Genomic DNA, 12,283 nt, shown 5'->3' on the forward strand with positions numbered 1-12,283 from the left:
GAAGCAGTCAAACAGTGACAATCTCTGCAGTTTGATGAGGTCTTGCATACAAGACCCCATCAACCTTCTTTCTTTTACAGAATTGAGATGTTTGTTGCATCTGAGAATGCAACGGACATCTCTCATCTGCAACACGGAGGGTGCGAGACTCTCCTTATAGAAGCCTGCAGGAAGAAACAAAGGTAAGTACACTTTTAAAAACACTTTGCACTTACCTCAGATTCTCACCTCTACACTCTTGCACCCATCACTTACCTTCACATCACGATTTTGCAACCCCCCCCCGACCCCTGCAGACCCAGTACTCGCCTCGATGACCCTGGCGGGTTTTGGTGCCGTCGGGAAGCCCGCACTTGTGAGGGCAAAAATGGGATAATCCTATTTTCTGCCTGTTAACTACCTGTTAACAGGCAGTTAATAGGCTTTAATCCCTTCCTGCCTCCAAGGAGATGGGACCCGGCGCGGTCTTTATCTGAATGCACGTAGCATTCGTAACAAAATGAATGAGTTAACAGCACAAATAACGACATATGGGTATGATCTTGTGGCCATTACAGAAACATGGCTGCAGGGTGACCATGACTGGGAATTAAACATACCAGGTTATTTAACAATCAGGAAGGACAGGCAGGAAGGGAGAGGAGGTGGGGTGGCTATGTTAATAAAGGAAGGAATCACTATAGTGATACAGAGAAATGATATTGGGTCAAAGGAGCAGGATAGTGAAACAGTTTGGGTGGAGATAAGGAATAATAAGGGGAAAAAAACACTAGTGGGTGTAGTCTATAGGCCTCCGAACAGTTGCACCTCTGTTGGACGGAGTATTAATCAGGAAATAGTTGAGGCTTGTAATAAGGGAACAGCTATAAATATGGGGGATTTTAATTATCATATTAACTGGACAAATCAAATTGGGCAGAGCAGCCTTGAGGATGAGTTCATTGAGTGTATTAGGGATGGGTTTCTTGAGCAGTATGTAACTGAACCGACCAGGGGGCAAGCTACCTTAGATTTGGTCCTGTGTAATGAGACAGGATTAATTAAAAATGTCCTAGTAAAGGATCCCCTTGGAATGAGTGACCATAACATGGTTGAATTCCATATTCAATTAGAGGGTGAGAAGGTTGGATCTCAAACAAGCGTGCTGAGCTTGAATAAAGGAGACTATGAAGGTATGAGAGCGGAATTGATTAGAGTGGACTGGGAAAATAGATTAAAGGGTAAGACGGTACATGATCAGTGGTGTACATTTAAGGAGTTATTTTACAACTTCCAAAAAATATATATTCCACTGAGGAAAAAAGGGTGTAAAAGAAAAGATAGCCATCCGTGGCTAAGTAAAGTAATTAAGGATAGTATCTGACTAAAAACAAGGGCATATAAGGTAGCCAAATCTAGTGGGAGGATGGAAGATTGGGAAGTCTTTAAAAGACAGCAAAAAATAACAAAAAGATTGATTAAGAGAGGGAAGATAGATTATGAAAGTAAATTAGCAAAAATATAAAAACAGACAGCAAAAGTTTCTATCTATATATATAAAGCGATGCTTCTGTCCTTCTGTCTGTCTGGCATTCTGTCTGTCATCACGTGTGCGTCTGTCGGGCTATGCGCTCGAAAGTTACAGGGCGTACCTACGCGTGCGTTACGTCGAAAGAAAGCTTACCTTTCCAAAACGGTCTTAAGCGTATTTACATTTCGGCCGGGCTAAAATCGCGCCCGCGGTATCCGAAAAACCTTCAACATTCCGCTCATTAGCATCTCATTATCCGCTCATTAGCGACAGAGTGACCTCGAGGTCGACCAATCGGTACGCCGGGCCCCCCCTACAGTCGAGTGACAAGACCATTGACCAATCCTACGCTTCGGTGACCTGACGGTCGACCAATCGATGCGTGTGTGGGCGGCCTTATCCTTCTGAACCGAGGTGAGTGGCCGCCATCTTGCTTCCATTCTTTTTCCTGCTTTCTGCGTCTTTCTTTTCAAATATACATTTCCAGCAAAATAAAATTGAATTTATTAAATTGTTTTAAAAAACTTCATTCATTTGTAAATATTTTTTCTAACCTGAACATTCTTTTTCCTACCTTTCCCCGTTTTTTTGTTAGGCCGTGAAAGCCTGGGCCTTTCTTGCCCAGCCAGGCCCGAGCTAGGGCTTCTGCTAAGCTCCTCACCCCCCTCCCCCCCCCCGTCACGTTACCCGGGGCAACGGCATCAGCCACGAGGGTCAGGGTGCGCGCGCAGCAGGAGCAGCTGAGACGCGGCGTCTCTCTGTTCCGCATTCGGCTCGGGCGGGGGGCGGGTCTCTCAGCCGTAATCGGCGATCTGGAGGGCGGGGCTCTGGAGAGCGGGAGGGCAGGGCTCCGGAGAGTGGGACGCCGCTGCTCGGGAGGGCAGGGGACGGGGCTCGGGACATCGGGGGAGCGGGAGGCGGGACATCGGGAGATCGGGGGGCGGAGATCGGGGGGCAGGACATTGGGAGATCGCGGGGCGGGACATCGGGAGATCGCGGGCCCGGACTACAGATCGGGGGGGGTGGGGCTCGGGAGATCGGGGGGGCGACCCTCAGGGGGGGGCGGGGCTCCGGAGATCGGGGGGGCGTAGCTCCGGAGATCGGGGGGGCGGGGCTCGGGGGGCGGGGCTCGCAGGTCGGGGCTCCGCAGATCGGGGGGGGCGGGGCTCGGGGGGATCGGGGGGCGGGGCTCGGGAGATCGGGGCTCCGGGGGGGCGGGGCTCGGGAGATCGGGGGGGCCGTGCTCCTGAGATCGGGGGGGGCGGGGCTCAGGAGATCGGGGGGGGCGGGGCTCGGGAGATCGGAGGGGGCGGGACTCAGGATATCGGGGGGGGGCGGTGCTCGGGAGATGGGGGGGGCGGGGCTCGGGTGATTGGGGGGGTGGGGCTAGGGGACTTCCCCCCTCCCTCCCCCCTCCCTCCCCTCCCCCTCCCCTACCCCCTCCCTCCCCCCGCCTCCCCTTCCCCCTCCCCTCCCCCTCCCCTACCCCCTCCCTCCCCCCGCCTCCCCTTCCCCCTCCCCTCCCCCCTCCCCTTCCCCCCTCCCCTTCCCCCCTCCCCCCTTCCCCCCCTTCCCCTCCCCTCCCCCCCTTCCCCCCCTTCCCCTCCCCTCCCCCCCCTTCCCCCTCCCCTTTCCCCCCCTCTTCCCCCCCCCTTCTTCCCCCCCCTCTTCCCCCCCTCTTCCCCCTCCCTTCTTCCCCCCCCGTCTTCCCCCCTCTTCCCCCCAGTCGCTCTCTCTCTTCCCCCAGATCGCTCTCCCTCTTCCCCCCAGTCGCTCTCTCTCTTCCCCCCAGTCACTCTCTCTCTCTCTTCCAGCAACAACATGCCCTCGAAAAAGCCTCGGCACCGCCGGGCACTTCAGCTAGTAGTTATATAAAAAGAAAAAGGGTGGCTAAAGTAAATGTTGCTCCCTTAGAGGATGAGACCGGGAAATTAATGGTGGGAAACATGGAGATGGCAAAAACACTGAACAATTATTTGTATCAGTCTTTACAGTAGAGGACACTAAGAATATCCCAACACTGACAAACAGGGGGCTCTAGGGGGGAGGAACTAAATACGATTAAAATCACTAAGAAAGTGGTACTTGGTAAAATAATGGGACTCAAGGCGGATAAATCCCCTGGACCTGATGGCTTGCATCCTAGGGTCTTGAGGGAAGTGGCGGTAGGGATTGTGATGCATTGGTAATAATTTTCCAAAACTCACTGGACTCAGCAAAGGTCCGGCAGATTGGAAAACTGCTAATGTAACACCCTTATTTAAAAAGGGTAGTAGGCAGAGGGCTGGAAACTATAGACCTGTTAGCCTAACATCTGTGGTTGGTAAAATGTTAGAGTCCATTATTAAGGAGACAGTAACGGGACATTTGGATAAACATAATTTAATAGGACAAACTCAGCATGGTTTCATGAAGGGGAAGTCATGTTTGACAAATTTGCTTGAGTTTTTTGAGGATGTAACATACAGGGTGGATAAAGGGGAACCAGTGGACGTAGTGTATTTAGACTTCCAAAAAGCATTTGACAAGGTGCCACACAAAAGATTATTGCTCAAGATAAAAAATCACGGGATTGGGGGTAATATTCTGGCGTGGGTGGAGGATTGGCTCTCTAACAAAAGCAGAGAGTTGGGATAAATGGTTCGTTCTCAGATTGGCAACCAGTAACTAGTGGTGTTCCGCAGGGGTCAGTGCTGGGTCCCCAACTCTTTACAATCTATATTAACGATTTGGAGGAGGGGACCGAGTGTAACATATCAAAGTTTGCAGATGATACAAAGATGGGACGGAAAGTAGTGAGTGAGGAGGACATAAAAAACCTGCAAAGGGACATAGACAGGCTAAGTAAGTGGGCAGAGATTTGGCAGATGGAATACAATACTGGAAAGTGTGAGGTTATGCACTTTGGCAGGAAAAATCATAGAGCAAGTTATTATCTTAATGGCAAGAAACTGGAAAGTACTGTAGTACAAAGGGATCTGGGGGTCCTGGTGCACGAAACTCAAAAAGTTAGTATGCAGGTGCAGCAAGTGATCAAGAAGGCCAATGGAATGTTGGCTTTTATTGCTAGGGGGATGGAATATAAAAACAGGGAGGTATTGCTGCAGTTGTACAAGGTATTGGTGAGACCGCACCTGGAATACTGCATACAGTTTTGGTGTCCATACTTAAGAAAAGACATACTTGCTCTCGAGTCAGTACAAAGAAGGTTCACTCGGTTAATTCCGGGGATGAGGGGGTGGTCATATGAGGAGAGGTTGAGTAGATTGGGACTCTACTCATTGGAGTTCAGAAGAATGAGAGGCGATCTTATTGGAACATATAAGATTGTGAAGGGGCTTGATCGGGTGGATGCGGTGAGGATGTTCCCAATGAAGGGTGAAACTAGAATTAGGGGGCATAATCTTAAAATAAGAGGCTGCTCTTTCAAAACTGAGATGAGGAGAAACTTCTTCACTCAGAGGGTGGTAGGTTTGTGGAATTTGCTGCCCCAGAAAGCTGTGGCAGCTACATCATTAAATAAATTTAAAACAGAAATAGATAGTTTCCTGGAAGTAAAGGGAATTAAGGGTTACGGGGAGCGGTCAGGAAATTGGACATGAGTCTAGGTTCGGAATGGTCATGGCCCTGTGGGTAGTGGAGTGGGCCCAGGGGCCGTGTAGCCTGGTTCTGCTCCTACTGTGTTCTAATTCTGTGTTAGATTTCAGGAGATGGTTTTATTCCTGTTCCTGGCTGGGGTGGAGATCGCCTTTACAGAAGGTAAGTACTGTAGAAAATATAGGGACAGAGTGATCTCCTGGAAGAATTTCGATCGCCTAGATGGGTCGGAGAGGAATTTCCCAGATTTTTTTCTCCCAAATTGGCCATTGGGTCTTTATCTGGTTTTTCGCCTCTCCCAGGAGATCACATGGGTTCGGGTGGATGCAGAGTGATAGAAGATTTGAGGTTAGGATCAGATCAGCCATGATCTTATTGAATGGTGGAGCAGGCTCGAGGGGCCGATTGGCCTACTCCTGCTCCTATTTCTTATGTTCTTATGTTCTTATGGGACGGCTACCCACCTCCTGGGAAGATGGCATGGAGGCAGGTTGGGGGCGGGTTTGCCACCCGCCCTCAAATTCTGCCATTTTCCCGGCAGTCTCGCCTCCATACCCGCCTCCTCGGGGGTGAGAAAATCGCCCCCAACATCTCCAATAGTCTGAAGGGCCTCATCAGTAAAGCAGGCCTTTCTACTTTTTAATCTCTCTGGCATTTCACAAATTCATGTACTCCACAACTGGACTGATTCACAAAGTTATTTGTTGTATTCATGGGCCTGTAAAGGGCTAAAGAGAGATTCAGTACCAATATTGTTGGCATTTTTTGGTTGGCTGCACAGTTGCACATTAGTTGAAATACATGCTAGCTCCCAGAATGTTCAGTGAATAATCCTGTGCAATAAAAGAATATGAAGGCGCCCAGATTGCCCTCTATATTCATAGGAAATAGGAGCAGGAATCGGCCATTTGGCCCTTCGCGCCTGCTCTGCCATTCAATAAGATCGTGGCTGATCTTCTACTTCATCTCCACTTTCCCGCACTATCCCCATATCCCTTGATTCCCTTAATATCCAAAAATCTATCAATTTTTATCTTTGAATATACTCAACGACTGAGTCTCCACAGCCCTCTGGGGTAGAGAATTCCAAAGATTCACCACCCTCTGAGTGAAGAGATTTCTCCTCATCTCAGTCCTAAATGGCCGATCCCTTATTCTGAGACTGTGACCCAGAACTCGACTCCCCAGCCAGGGGAAACATCCTCCCTGCATCTACCCTGTCAAGCCCTGTAAGAATTTTGTATGTTTCAATGAGATTACCTCTCATTCTTCTAAACTCTAGAGAATACAGGCCTAGTCTACTCAATCTCTCCTCACAGGACAATCCCCCCATCCCAGGAACCAGTCTGGTGAACCTTCATTGCACTCCCTCTATGGCAATGTCTCCTTCTTTCGGTCATGTCTGTTTTGGGGCATTTGTGAGGTGGCTGGGGACCAGGACTTGTGGCTTCTGCTGCTGGGCGTTGCAATGTGCCCAGTCCCTCACCGTCTAGTGAGGTGGATGTACCCATCTTCCCTGGAAGACTAGAGGGAATCAAACATCAACTGGCATGATTGGAATAGGGCTTCCTAAAACAAAATACTAAAAGCACACACGTGCTGAACCTTAATTATTCTAATTAAGAGTGAAAAGAAAGAAAGACGTGCATTCCTATAGCGCCTTTCATGACCTCAGGACATCCCAAAGAGCTTCACACCGAATTAAGTGCTTTTGAAGTGTAGTCACTGTTACAATGTAGGAAACGCGGCAGCCAATTTGCGCACAGCAAGCTCCCACAAACAGCAATGTGATAATGACCAGATCATCTGTTTTAGTGGTGTTGATTGAGGGGTAAATATTGGCCCCAGACCACCGGCGATAACTCCCCTGCTCGTCTTCGAAATAGTGGGATCTTCTACGTCCACCTGAGAGCAGACGGGACTTTGGCTTAACATCTCGTCTGAAAGCACCTCCGACAGTGCAGCACTCCCTCAGCACTGCACTGGAGTGTCAGCCTAGCTTTATGTGCTCAAGTCCCTGGAGTGGGACTTGAACCCACAACCTTCTGACTCAGAGACAAGGGTGCTGCGCACTGAGCCACAGCTGAGTAATTTGTATGTTTTCTCATCACAGAAATTACTTTTAGTGGCATTATCACATTCATATAAGATTCCTCTGCCATTTTTTTCTTTGTTTATCAAAGTGACAAATGTTAGTGCTGGGATTTCAGGTACCTAAGGTGACAATTAAAATCTGACCCAGCAGTCAGTATACTAACGGGATTGGGTGCAATGCTGGTTTTACATCCTGCCCAATCCTTTCCACCCGATCCCGTGGGTTTCCCGCCCAGTGCGAGAGGTTAAAATTGGCCCCCTAGTGGCAGCATTAGGCACTCTCAGGTCAGGTACAACACAGTTCAATGCAGAGTAATGGTCCCTCTACCCTGCCCCAACAATAACAACAACTTGTATTTATGTAGCACCTTTAACATAGTAAAACATCCCAAGGCTGATACCGAACCACATAAGGGGAAATTAGGGCAGACAACCAAAAGCTTGATTAAAGAGGTAGATTTTAATGAACATCTTAAAAGCGAGGCGGAGAGGTTTCTGGAGGGAATTCCAGAGCTTAGGGTCTTGGCAGCTGAAGGCACGACGACCGATGGTTGAGTGATTAAAATCAGGGATGCACAAGAGGCCAGAATTAGAGGAGTGCAGATATCTCAGGGGGTTGTGGGGCTGGAGATTACAGAGATAGGGAGGGGCGAGTCCATGAAGGAATTTGAAAACAAGGATGAAAATTTTGAAATCGAGGCACTGCTTAATCGGGAGCCAGTGTAGGTCAGTGAGCACAGGGGTGATGGGTAAACAGGACTTGGTGCGAGTTAGGACACGGGCAGCCGAGTTTTGAATGACCTCAACTTTATGTAGGGTAGAACATGGGAGGCCAGCCAGGAGTGCATTGAATAGTCAAGTCCAGAGGTAACAAAGGCATGGATGAGGGTTTCAGCAGCAGATAAGCTGAGGCAGGGGCGGAGATAGGTGATTTTACAGAGGTGGGAATAGGCAGTCTTAGTTATGGCGCAGATATGTGGTTGGAAGCTCATTTCAGGGTCAAATATAATACTAAAGTTGCAAACAGTGTGGTTCAGCCTCAGACAAATGTTAGGGAGAGGGATGGAGTCGGTGGCTAGGGAATGGAGTTTGTGGCGGGGACTGAAAACAATGGCTTCGGTCTTCCCAATATTTAGTTGGAGAAAATTTCTGCTCAGACAAGCAGTCTGACAATTTCGAGACAGTGGAGCAGTCGAGAGAAGTGGTGATGAAGTCGAGCTGGGTGTCTTCAGCGTACACGTGGAAACTCTCGCTGTGTTTTCAGATGCATGCACCGAGGGGCAGTATGTAGATGAGAACTAGAAGGCCAAGGATAGATCCTTGGGGGTCACCAGAGGTAATGATACGGGAGCAGGAAGAGAAGCCATTGCAGGTGATTCTCTTGCTACGATTAGATAGATAAGAATGGAACCAGGCGAGTGCAGTCCCTCCCAGCTGGATGATGGTGGAGAGGCGTTGGAGGAGGATGGAGTGGTCAATCGTGTCAAAGGCTGCAGACAGGTCGAGAAGGACAAGGAGGGATAGTTTACAGTCATATAGGATGTCATTTGTGACTTTGATGAGAGCCATTTCGGTACTGTGGCAGGGGCGGATACCTGATTGGAGGGATTCAAACATGGAGTCCCCGGAAAGGTGGACACAGATTTGGGAGGCGACAACACGTTCAAGGACTTTGGAGAGGAAAGGGAGGATGGAGATCGGACGGTAGTTTACAAGGACGGAGGGGTCAAGGGTTGGTTTTTTGAGGAGAGGGGTGATGACTGCAGATTTGAGGGAGAGGGGGACAGTACTTGAGGATAGCGAACCGTTAACAATGTCAGCTAACATGGGAGCCAGAAAAGGTATTTTACCTCCAAAGCTCAGGAGACCACCCCATACTGTACCAGCATGCCTTTTTTCCCATTTGCTGCACTAACATTGCTGAGGCCTGTCTGACTGGCATCGAATTACAGTATGCAGATGACGCTTGCGTCTGCGCACACTCTGAGGCCGAACTCCAAACCATCGTCAACAACTTCACTGAAGCGTACGAAAGCATGGGCCTTACACTAAACATCCGTAAGGCAATGGTCCTCTACCAACCTGCCCCCACCACACAGTACTGCTCCCTGATTATCAAAATCCATGACAAGACGTTCCATACGTCGGGAGCTTACTGTCAACAACGTCAATGACGAAGTCCAACACTGCCTTCAGTGTGCCAGTGCAGCCTTTGGTCGCCTGAGGAAGAGAGTGTTTGAAGACCAGGACCTCAAACCCAGCACCAAACTCATGGTCTACAAAGCAGTAGTGATACCCGCCTCCTGTATGCTTCAAGACATAGATCATGTACAGCAGGCACCTCAAAGCACTGGAGAGGTACCACCAATGCAGCCTCTGCAAGATCCTGCAAATCCATTGGCAGGATAGGCGCACCAACATCAGTGTTCTCGCTCAGGCCAACATCCCCAGCATCGAAGCTTTGACTATGCTCGATCAGCTCCGATGGACGGGCCACATCGTCCGCATGTCCGATACGAGACTCCCAAAACAAGTGCTCTACTCAGAGCTCCAACATGGCAAGGGAGCCCCAGGTGGGCAGAGGAAACGCTTCAAGGGCACCCTCAAAGTCCCCACCGACACCTGGGAATCCCTGGCCCAAGACAGCACAAAGCGGAGGAGAAGCATCCGGGAAGGCGCCGAAAACCTCAAGTCTCTTCGCCGGGAGCAAGCGGAAGCCAAGCGCAAACAGCGGAAGGAGCACACGTCAGCCCAAGCACCCCACCCACCTGCCCCTTCAACCACCGTCTGCCCCACCTGTGACAGAGACTGTAGGTCCTGCATTGGACTCATCAGTCACCTGAGAACTCATTTTTAGTGTGGAAGCAAGTCATCCTCGGTTCCGAGGGACTGCCTAAGAAGAAGATTATTGACAATTAATGGCAAATTAGGGAGAGTTTGGTGCTGTAGACGCATGTCTCTAAGGAACTGGATTGAGACTGCCCAAACAAGTTTTTTGATGAAGTAACAGAGAGGGTTGATGAGGGCAATGCAGTTGATGTGGTGTACATGGACTTCTAAAAGGTGTTTGATAAAGTGCCACATAATAGGCTTGCCAGCAAAGTTGGAGCCCATGGAATAAAAGGGACAGTGGCAGCATGGATACGAAATTGGCTAAGTGACAGGAAACAGAGAGTAGTGGTGATCGGTTGTTTTTCGGACTGGAGGAAGGTACAGTGGTGTTCCCTGGGGGTCGGTACTAGGACCACTGCTTTTCTTGATATATATTAATGACTTGGACTTGGGTGTACAGGGCACAATTTCAAAATTTGCAGATGACACAAAACTTGGAAGTATAGTGAACAGTGAGGAGGAGAGTGATAGACTTCAAGAGGACATAGACAGGCTGGTGGAATGGGTGGACACGTGGCAGATGAAATTTAATGCAGAAAAGTGCGAAGTGATACATTTTGGTAGGAAGAACGAGGAGAGGCAATATAAACTAAACGGTACAATCCTAAAGGGGGTGCATGAACAGAGACACCTGGGGGTATATGTGCACAAATCATTTACGGTTGCAGGGCAAGTTGAGAAAGCAGTTAAAAAAGCATACGGGATCATGGGCTTCATAAATAGAGGCAGAGTACAAAAGCAAGGAAGTTATGATGAACCTTTATAAAACACTGGTTCGGTCTCAACTGGAGTATTGTGTCCAATTCTGGGCACCGCACTTTAGGAAGGATGTGAAGGCCTTAGAGAGGGTGCAGAAAAGATTTACAAGAATGGTTCCAGGGATGAGGGACTTCAGACTAGAGAAGCTGGGGTTGTTCTCCTTAGAGCAGAGAAGGTTGAGAGCAGATTTGATAGAGGTGTTCAAAATCATAAGTGGTCTAGACAGTAGAAAGAGGGAAACCATTCCCATTGGCGGAAGGGTCGAGAACCAGAGGACGCAGATTTAAGGTGATTGGCAAAAGATCCAAAGGCGACATGAGGAAAAACCTTTTTACGCAGCGAGTGGTTAGGATCTGGAATGCACTGCCTGAGAGGGTGGTGGAGGCAGATTCAATCACTGCTTTCAAAAGGGAACTGGATAAGTAACTGAAGGAAAAAAAATTTGCAGGGCTGTGGGGAAAGTGCGGGTGAGTGGAACAGCTGAAGTGCTCGTGCAGAGAGCCGGCACGGGCTTGACGGGCCGAATGGCCTCCTTCTGTGCTGTAACTATTCTATGATTCGATGATTCTAACTCATTTCCCAAATGACCCTTAAAGCCAGTAGACAGAGGAAATTTGGACTCAGAACCCAAGCCTGAATCTAACCCACTACAAAATCTAATTTCCCCTTTGTCTGCTATTGTATTGGAAGCATAATCCATTTATTTTAAAAGGGTTAATGCTTGTGATAAAATAACAGACAAAGGAATGTCACTTAAACATGTTATACATTCACACACCAGCAGTAATTCCTAGACTTAGTGCTTTGATTCAGTAAGATTTAATAACTTAGAGCAGAAGCTCATTCCCAATGTGATGCTGAGTGCTGCTTATTCCGCTCAAGGTTGCACGGAAACATTGATGCTTTTCTCAATATTAGGAAACAAACCCAGTCTTACACAAAGTGAGTTCGGATAAAAGCCCCCAGTTTCCACCCTCCTCACCCCGCCCCAGAAGGACTCTGATGATGGGAATAGGAAACCAGATCATTAGATGACTGTTCCGCCCCTCTGTGAGTCACCGTGAACTCACACTTTGCTTAATGAGATTGAGCCCAAGTGCCTCAACTGGATAAAATTTGGGCATGTTTGTCAAATTTATTGGAACTAAGACAATCGACTTTAATTTGGATTTGGAATTTGATATACTCCTGTTCCATAGCATATATTATCCATAAAACATTCCCTGCATATTTTGAGATTAAAAAACCCGATCATTTCTCTTGCAGTGGGACAGTTCCTTACTCTTGGACAGGGTAGTTGGGATGTCCAACTATTTGCATGAAAAATATTTCCAAGTTCCATTTTCTTTTCTGCAGAGTGTTGCAAGATTCGGAAATTTGATTTTCTTCAAGGGGAGGGGTGGCAGTGCTGGGAAATGGAAGACTGTTCCA

General features: G+C 48.6%; 1 protein-coding gene across 1 annotated transcript in view; it reads right to left on the bottom strand.

Moving 5' to 3' along the window:
• Positions 1-12,283, bottom strand: part of LOC147100476 (proproteinase E-like) — a 172,854-nt gene that overhangs the window by 28,370 nt on the left and 132,201 nt on the right. The window lies entirely within an intron of this gene.

Source organism: Somniosus microcephalus, chromosome 25 (genome assembly GCF_052327205.1).
Source record: "Somniosus microcephalus isolate GS21.2 chromosome 25, FLI_Smic_1.0, whole genome shotgun sequence".
NCBI lineage: Eukaryota > Metazoa > Chordata > Chondrichthyes > Squaliformes > Somniosidae > Somniosus > Somniosus microcephalus.